This window comes from Dama dama, chromosome 29, assembly GCF_033118175.1.
Source record: "Dama dama isolate Ldn47 chromosome 29, ASM3311817v1, whole genome shotgun sequence".
NCBI lineage: Eukaryota > Metazoa > Chordata > Mammalia > Artiodactyla > Cervidae > Dama > Dama dama.
In genome coordinates, this window is record NC_083709.1 from 52,795,274 (window position 1) to 52,805,669 (window position 10,396).

Here is a 10,396-nt window from a genome sequence, read left to right on the forward strand (position 1 = left end):
CACCATGCTTTGTCTAACCTGTTGATTCTTTTCTTAGATAAAAAGAAGTCAGACTAGCTGTCTACACCCAAAAGTTTCCCCAAAGCAATCCTGCAGGCAGATCACTCAGGCAAGGTAACTCTGGCAAGAAAGCCAGGTGGTCTGCACTCGGTGGACATGCAGAGCTCAGCCTCCTGCCTCGGTGATTCACTGAGATGCTTCCCCCTCCATTTCTCCCATTAAAACTGTCCTGGCTGAGCAGAATCTTGGGAATTGATCTCTGGACACAGATCCACTATCTTCCCAGACTGACAGCTCTTCTAATTAAAGCACCTGTCTTTTCTTTAAAAACAAACAAACAAACAAACAAAAATCTTGGTGTTAATGAAAGGAACCCTTGTCCTACACCTTGTTTAGTTACTGAGACTTGGCTTAGCCCCAAAAGTGGCTGTCTGTCTCTAGGCAAGTTTCTCAAACTCTCTGGACCTCTGTGTCCCTGCCTTAACAGAGAGGATGAAACTGGATAGAACAGAGTCGATTCCTAAGTCAGACACACAGTAGTCCCATCAGGCAACTTTCCAGGCTAGCTTTAATTCCCTCTAGCAGAGGAGATGATAGTGGACACTTTTTATAAGCTGCAGAGTGAGTATATGGTTCTGGGTTTAGGTCCACTTGAATTTCAGTTGAATTCACGTTCAGATAATCATCTTTTATTGTGCCATTACTGGCTAAGCCTGTGCTGAAGGCAGAATGTTTAGGTGTTGGTCCTAACCCCCAATCACAGGCCTCATAAATGAGATTAGTGCTCTTTTACAAGAGACCCCAGGGAGCTGCCTTGTCCCTTGCAACATGTGCAGACACAGAGAGAAGACAGCGGTCTGTGAACCAGGAAGCAGGCCTTCACCCACCACCCAGTCTGCTCTTGATCATGGACTTCCTAACCCCCAGAACTATGAAATAAATGTTCATAAGCCATCCAGTCTCTGGTATTGTTGCCGCAGCCTTGGTGGACTAAGACAGCCTGCTACACCATCTGAATTGTTACAGCCTTGCATTTTACACATGCAGAAACCAGGGCTTGGGAATATTGAAACTCACTCAAAGCTAGGCTCCTGTTCTGCTACTCCCTTACTAAAGAAAGATTTATTAGTGACTAGTCTATGCAAATATGTAGCAAAGACTTTTTGCACTGGGTAAAGGAAAAATACCCTTTGTAGGGGGAAAAAAAACTCATAACAATAGAATGATATAGACAAATGCTAAATGAGTATTTAAAATACAGTTTTTCTTTTAAAATAAGTTATATTTTAGTCCAGTGAAAATTTTTAAGTGCAGTAAGTCAGTGCCAGTGAAAAAACAAATAAAAATGTGTGTCTGTGTGTCTGTGTATACACTTGTATCTGTCTCTTGCTTCTGATGAAAGTTTCATTGTTCATTTACCTGGAACTCAGTTAAATTGTGTCCTCTCCTACCTGGGAAACAACACAAAATTTAAAGATGTATTTAATTGGGCTGAGGTAGCAGGAAAATAGAAATTAAGGACTGTGCTCTTAATGCTTTTCCTTGCATATCCTTTCAGGCCTATTTACTTTTACTTTATGTACAATTCTAACTGGTTTAATTATTTAGATCCTGAGACTCTGGCAGATTGCCACTTAAGGCAGTGAAAAGACTGCAAGAACAAGAACAGCAGTGAGGACAGGAATAAAAATCACTCTGATAAGCAAACTGGAAAAGCTCCAGGGCATGGGGCCAGTGCCCCTCATACCTCAGACCCCGGGAGCATCATCTCATCTACTGTATCACCCATACTAAAGATGGATTCTGGACTTCCCTGGTGGCCCAGTGGTTAAGAATCTTCCTGCCAATGTAGGGGACACAAGATCTCTGGCTATGGAAGATTCCACATGCCTCAGGGCAACTAAACCCACAAGGCAGAATTCCTAAAGCCCAAGCTCCCCAGGGCACATGCTCCAAAACACGAGTCGTTCAGTTGCTCAGTCGTGTCCGACTCTGCCATCCCATGGACCGCAGCACGCCAGGCTTCCCTGTCCTTCATCTCCCTGAGTTTGCTCAAACTCATGTCCACTGACTCGGTGATGCCATCCAACCACCTCATCCTCTGTCGTCCCCTTTTCCTCCTGCCTTCAGTCTTTCCCAGCATCAGGGGCTTTTCTAATGAGTCAGCTCTTCACATCAAGCAAGAGAGGCTACCACAATGAGAAGCGCATGCACTATAGCTAGAGTAGCCACTGATCTTTGCGACTAGAGAAAGCCCACGTGCAGCAACCAAGACCCAGCACAACCACAAATAAACAGATAATAAAAATGTTTTTAAAAATTAAGGATGGATTCTCAGGAACACATTGTAAATGTTCCGTATAATACGTTCAAGGGGGGAAAGAAAATATATTACATAATTTTAGAAAGCTTTCTCTTATGTCTCTCTTCCTGAGTGAATAGACCCTTTGCCACTGGAAAATAAAACTATCCAGAATGATTTATTTACCTCTTTCTGAAGATACAGAGAAGCACTGGGGTATGTAAAAGAATGTTTTTTTTAATCAAAGTTTCAAAAATTGTATCCAAAGTCTGCAACTTATTTGTTTGTTGACATGAGCCTCAGTTTTCTGGTCTGTAAAATGGGGAATCTAACCTGTGACACCTGGGCCACATGCAAAGCAAACACATGACAAACATTATCACATGCACAACATAATCTTACATATAAATATGAGGTTTTCCCGGGGCTTCCCTGGACTCTGTGCTTCCAATGCAGAGGGCCTAGGGTGTGATCCCTGGTACGGGAAACAGGCCCCATATACTGCAACTAAGAATTTAAATGCCGCAACAAAAAATCCTGCATGTTGCAACCAAAGATTTCACATGCCACTATGAAGACTGAATATTCCACATGTGACAACTAAGACCCAGTTCAGCCAAATTAATTACTTATTTTTTAAAATAATAAAAATTTCAGAAATAAAAATAAATACATTTGAGATTTTTCTCCAAAGTAATGATTTATGACATCCTGTGCTCCTCTCCAGAGAAGGCAGTGGCACCCCACTCCAGGACTCTTGCCTGGGAAATCCCACGGACGGAGGAGCCTGGTAGGCTGCAGTCCATGGGGTCACGAAGAGTCAGACACAACAGAGCGACTTCACTTTCACTTTTCACTTTTATGTATTGGAGAAGGAAATGGCAACCCACTCCAGTGTTCTTGCCTGGAGAATCCCAGGGACGGGAGCCTGGTGGGCTGCCGTCTATGGGGTCTCACAGAGTTGGATACGACTGAGGTGACTTAGCAGCAGCAGCAGTGCTCCTCTCAACCTCAAACTTAGTTAAAACACTTATTTTGGTTATCTTGGTGATGGATTCTGAATTGCCTGGAACAGTTTTTCTTGACCCCTATGGTACTTATATTTCACTCCATCTTCTGCATAGCTTCTAAAACTAATAAGCCATCCTTATGTCTGATCGTTTGTATTAAATAATAGGTTTACAATATGTTTCTCAAACTACACTTGACCCCATATTCTAAAAAGCCTCATTGCTACTTCTAATGATAGAACCTTGTTCATGAATGTAAAGTTTATATGGATTGGCTCTACAAGGTTGCCAAAGAAAGCATACCTTCCAGTACACACTGAGATTAAAGTAATTTTAGGTCATATCCAGTTGAATTCTTGGCATGGATTTCTCTTTTGAAAATAGCTACATACCAGAAGAGGAAGGAGAGGCACAGGTATGAAATTTCATATAAATTCTCCTTGCTATTCAAAACTATGACTTCATGACTGTCTTGCAGCATATAGCTACTGTTAAAGTAAGAAATGGCTTCAAATTTTTGGTTTAACCTAGTCATGACATTTTAAAGATCCCAACTAATGGCCCCTTGGGAATTTGAAGAACTGACCTGATGTTTGCTCCAGAAACAATCTGAGCTCACACGATCCATTTTCTCTGGATATATTATTTAAGATAAAATGTTTTAACTTTCAACAAATTGGGGGTAGGGTAAATGTACCTCAACATAATAAAGGCCACATATGACAAGCCCACAGCTAACATACTCATGAGAGCTTTTCTCTTAAGATAAGGATCAAGACAAGGATGCCCACTCTCACCACTTTAATTCAACATAATATTAGAAGTCCTAGTCAGAGCAATTAGGCAAGAAAAAATAAAAGGCACCTGAGTCAGAAAGGAAGAAGTAAAACTGTCACTATTTGCAGATGGCTTGATATTATATACACAAAACCCTCAAGACTCCACCAAAAAACTGTTACAACTAATATACCATTTTACTAAAGCTGCAGGGTACAAAATCAATATTAAAACAATGAAATATCAGAAAGAGAAATTAGGAAAGCAAGACCATTTATAACTGCATCAAATAAATAAATAAATAAAATGCTTAGGAATCAACTGAACCAAGGTGAAAAATCTGAAACTGAAAACTATGAGAGACTGATGAAACAAATTGAAGAAGATATACATACATGAAAACTTATTTTATGTTCATGGATTGGATGAATTCAGTTCAGTTCGGTCGCTCAGTCAGATCCAACTCTTTGCAACCCCATGGACTGCAGCATGCCAGGCCTCCCAGAGTTTGCTCAAACTCATGTCGATTGAGTCGGCGATGCCACCCAACCATCTCATCCTCTCTCGTCCCCTTCTCCTCCTGCCTTCAATCTTTCCCAGCATCAGGGCCTTTTCCAATGAGTCAGTTCTTTGCATCAAGTGGCCAAAGTATTGGAGTTTCAGCTTCAGCATCAATCCTTCCAATGAATATTCAGGACTGATTTCCTTTAGGATGGACTGGTTGGATCTCCTTGCTGTTCAAGGGACTCTCAAGAGTCGTCTCCAACACCACAGTTCAAAAGCATCAATTCTTTGGATGAATTAATACTACTAAAATGTCCATGATACTCAAAGTTACCTACAGGTTCAATGCAATCCCTTTCAAAATTCCGATGACATTTTCACACAAATAGAATAAACAACTCTTAAATTTGTATGGAACCACAAAAGAGCCCGAGTAGCCAAAGCAATAGTGAGTAAAAAGAACAAAGCAAGCAGCATAACACTTCCTGATTTTAAACTATATTAAAAAGCAATCAAAACAGTATAGTATTGATATAACATAGACACATAGATCAATGAAACAGGATTGAGAGTCCAGAAACAAACCAGCACAAACAGGGTCAACTAATTTACAAGAAAAGACTCAAGAACATATAATAGGAACAGGAGAGTCTCTTCAATAAATGGTATTGGAAAAAGTGGACAGTCACATGCAGAAGAACAAAAGTGTACCACTGTCTTATACCATACACAAAAGCAACTCACAATGGATTAAATAGAAACCAAGACTTCAAACTATAAGACTCCTAGAAGAAAACATAGGCAGTAAACTCCTTGACATTAATCTTGGTGATGATTTTTTGGATTTGACACTAAAAGAAAAGGTAACAGAAGTAAAAATAAGCAAGTGGGCCAAAACCTTCACCTTAAATACCATTTTCAGCTTAAGACACAAAGGATGTTGGGGGTAGTGTTTCAGGATTTTGAAGGGAAAGAAAGCAATTCACATGGAAATGATAGAAAAGCCAGTATTTTAAGGGCCAAGCACAGAAAATGGGACAAAGACAGGAATTTCAACATGGACTGCTAGGTTCCTCGTTGTCTACCACACCTGGTTCTTATAAAACTACAGTTATTTATAGTGATAGTTTCATTCCTGGAACAGGCTCTCTATAAATTATTTTAGGCAGTTAGGAATTCTTCCTGAGGTTTTTGGGCCAAAGAGACACATTTGGGGTGACAAATTTTGCCCCCTCACATCTTCAAATTTCCCATCTGTTCTTCTAAGAATCCGTTCATCTTCTCTAAAAAATCATTTACTTTTCTCTAAACTGGCTTCCCTTGTGTCTCAGCTGGTAGAGAATCCGCCTGCAATGTGGGAGACTTGGGTTAGATTCCTGGGTTGGGAAGATCCCCTGGTGAAGGGAACGCGACCCACTCCAGTATTCTGGCCTGGAGAATTCCATGGACTGTATAGTCTCTGGGGTCACAGAGAGTCAGACATGACTGAGCAACCTACACTTCACTTTCTCTAAATAGCCTATAATCTTCTCCCTTGCCCAATAAAGTTATTTTATAAACTCTCAAATATCACTGCTTTGGGGGTATTCATTTCTTCCTGTGATGCCTCTGTGCACAGGTTAAAAATTAATAAACTTGTATACCTTTTCTCCTGTTTAATCTGTCTGTTGTCAGTTTTTCATAGACCCAGCTCTGAACCTAGGATGACAGAAGGAAAGTCTTTCCTCATCTGTATCAGTTTCATACAGGGTAGTTGTTGTCATGGTCCGGGCGCAGTTTGGAAAAGAATTTCCAGACATGAGACAGAATGAGAGGGAAATAAAGTTTATTAGAGTGGGCGATGCTGTTAGAACAGCGAACCAGCTCAAGGGAGAACTGACCGTTGAACAGGGGTCCTTATTCCATTTTAATACCCAGGGTACAAGGAGTAGGATAAGGGTCTTGCAGGTCATTTGCTGATTGGATGAGGCATGTATACTGGGTGGGGGAAGAGTAGGGCAAATACCTTCTCCCTGTGGGGTAGGAGGGGAGACAGGTTATACTGTTCCATTAATCGTTACAACAAGGGGGAGGGAAGGATGATAAGGGTCTGGTTTTTCTGTTCCTGCATTCCAAGACCCTCCTTGGTTTTATCTGCTCTTTCATCCTTGGGTCACCACAGTTATGAAACCTTTTACCTCAGACTGAGTCTTGAATCCACGTGGCCAGGACTTGAACCCAACCAAAACCCTGCTAGGGACTCAGCCAAAACCCATGGTCTTCCAACTGAGATCACAGACCGAGTTTTAGGATCTAATGAACTTCTGGTTCTTGATGTCTCCTCACAGAAAGAATTCAGCGAGAGATAAAGGGATAGGTAAGAAAGAGATTTATTTAAAGACAAACACACTCCACAGAGTGTGGGCTATTGCAGGTGGCGAGTGTGACCTCTAAGTGTGGTACAGTTAGCTTTTATGGGCTGGACAATTTCATATGCTAATGAGTGAGAGGATTATTCTAACCATTTTGGGGAAGGGGTGAAGATTTCCAGGACTTGGGTCACTGACTACTTAAAATTCTTAAAGAGATAGGAATACTAGACCACCTTACGTGCCTCCTTAGAAACCTGTATGCAGGACAAGAAGCAACAGTTAGAACCAGACATGGAACAACAGATTGGTTCAAAATTGGGAAAGGAGTACATCAAGGCTATATATTGTCATTCTGGTTATTTAACTTATATGCAGAGTACATCAAGCAAAATGTCGGGCTGGATGAAGCACAAGCTGGAACCAAGATTGCTGGGAGAAATAGCAACAACTTCAGCCATGCAGCCATGCAGATGATACCACTTCAAAGGTAGAAAGTGAAGAGGAACCAAAGAGCCTCTTGATGAAGGTGAAAGAGGATAGTGAAAAAAGTGGCTTAAAACTCAACATTCAAAAACAAAGATCATGGCATCTGATCCCATCGCTTCATGGCAAATAGATGGGGGAAAAGTGGGAACAGTAACAGATTTCATTTTCTTGGCCTCCAAAATCACGGCAGATGGTGACTACAGCCACAAAATTAACAGACATTTTCTCCTTGGAAGAAAAGCTATGACAAACCTAGACAGCATATTAAAAAGCAGTGGTATCACTTTATCTACAAAGGTCTGTATAGACAAAGCTACGGTTTTTCCAGTAGTCAGGTACAGATGTGAGACTTGGACCATAAAGAAGGCTGAGCGCTGAAGAATGGATGCTTCTGAACTGTGGTGTCAGAGAAGACTTGAGAGTCCCTTTGACTGCAGAGATCAAACCAGTCAATCCTATAGGAAATCAGTCCTGAATATTCATTGGAAGGACTGATGCTGAAGCTGAAGCTCCAATACTCTGGCCACCTGATGTGAAGGGCTGACTCATTGCAAAAGACCTGATGCTGGGAAAGGTCAGGAGGAGAAAGGAGCAGCAGAGGATGAGATGGTTAGATGGCATCACCAACTAAATGGACATGAGTTTGAGTAAACTCTGGGAGATACTGTGTGACTCCGTAGAAGAACTCCAGTTTTGGTCTGGCTGTTCTTTCCTCCCTCAGTATTTTCCATCCCTGTTTACACAACTTTTGCTCAGATTACCACATGCTCAAGGTAAAAAGTGCAAGCCACACTACAAGGTAAAATCATCTGATTCCCAGGGACAGTTCTGTTCACCAAGCAAACTCCTGGACAAACTTCAGGGAAAGAGCAGAGACATGCATTTTTTACCAACTCCACAGGGGGATTCTTGTGTAAACTGCAATCTGAGCACAGAAGGGGAGAAATTAAGGGCTTTAGAGAGGCTAAGAGGGGTTATTTGGAAAACCTTAGAAAGGGGGGAAGAGGGCAGCAGAGGATGAGATGGTTAGATATCATCACCAACTCAATGGACATGAATTCAAGCAAACTCCTGGAGATAGTGAAGAACAGGGAAGGCTTGCATGCCACACACAGTCCATGGGGTCGCAAAGAATCAGACAGGACTTAGGGACTGAACAACTAAAAAGAATAGGGGGATTCCGAAAAGGAAGCGAATCCAAACCTTTCCTTTCTTTCTGCTCCAAGAGGAGGCTGAAAAGGGCAATTATTTCCTGGAGTGGTAGCCAACTCTGGTGGTAGGAAGGGGCAGGGCTGGCAAGGGGGGGAAGTGGGGATTATTAATGTCCCCTACCTCACCCCTGGTCTCCCTATCTCCAAGACTGGTGCTTGGACCCAGAGAGTCAGAGAGGTGGCAGGCTGTGCAGGGGGACATGTTTGCTGCCCGGCTCTAGGGGTGCCAGTGACAAGAAGACAAGAAAGAAAAAGAATCCCAAGGGCAGCTTGAAAAGATAGAGGAGCTTCCTAGGGGTTGTAGGAAGCAAGTCAATATTGGGAAAGCAAAGACTGCCAGCAGAAAGCATTCAGGATTGCATTTGGCTGCAATCCTAGAAATACATTCTTCTCTCAGATCGGTTACACAAGTCTAGAAGACTGGCCATTAAAAAAATAAACAGTATTAATGATATTAATAATCATGAGTGCCAGTAGTGTTGAAATGTTTCTGGAACCCTTTCCTAGTTGCCTAATGCATAGAGAAGGAAAATAACAGTGTTTAGTAGACATAAATTATAGGATCAGTGCCTGTAGCTATCAATGTGCAGAGATGATGAGCCAAGGCTTGTAAGTTGGTTTTGTTTTGGTCTAATTAGATGTTTGTGGTGTGTGTGTGTGTGTGTGTGTGTGTGTTTAATTTCAAAACTTCTTTTTTTTTAATGCCTCCGACTCGTCCTGATTCACACATACCAAAAAAAAAAAGAAGAAAAACACCCAACTCTAAAATGGTAGGAAGTGACTTACACCTTTGATGGACCTGTGTTTATGTTACAATACTGGCTTAGTAAATTTAACTGAGAAAAGGAAACTGTTAAAGGCAGCGTTTCTGCCTGCATTTAATGATTCCTTTCTTCAACTGACTTTTATTGATTGCTTATATGATCCAAGCCACGTGCTAGGATACAAAAGTCAATGAAGGAATTCCTTCCCCTAAAGGAAGTCAAGGTCTCCTGGAAGAAACAGAAAAGTGCATGAATAAAATGCATTGTGAAGAGTGTGTACTTTAGGCATAGAAACCACACTGTATTTATCCAAGCATATTTAAGACTGCTTTTTAAAATTATAGAAGGAAAAAATTTTTTAATTAAATTATGAAAGATACCATACTGTACCAACTGTCCAGCACCTTGCTTTTTTCTCCTTTTGATTGATCCATTCTTTTAACTCAAGTACAGTTGATCTGAGGGCTTTGTGTGTGTGTGCACATGCACACTTTGTTTTTTACTGTACAATATACCCTGGAGATCATTCTAAGGTAAAAAAAAAAAAAAAAATGTTGCCTGCCAATAAGTTCTATAATGATCAAGCCATTATCCACTGCAGTGCACCTTAAGGGATTTCATAATTGAAGAAAACAGGAAGCATTCCCTGCTTTGGATATGCCAGCCCCTAGATATTTAAGATAAGTATCTAAGGAAATTATTTAATGAACCCAGATTCTTGCATGTTTCCATACACAGAAAAGCACCAAAAAAAGAATGAAATAATGCCATTTGCAGCAACATGGATGTAGCTAGAGAGTACTATTAAGTGAAGTAAGTCAAACAGAAAAACAAATACCATATGATATCATTTATACGGGGTATCTAAAGTATGACACAAATGAACCTATCTACAAAACAGAAACAGACATGTGGATATAGAGAATAGACTTGTGGTTGCCAAGGAGAAGGGAACGGGGGGAAGGATAATAGAGTGGGAGGCTGGGGTTAG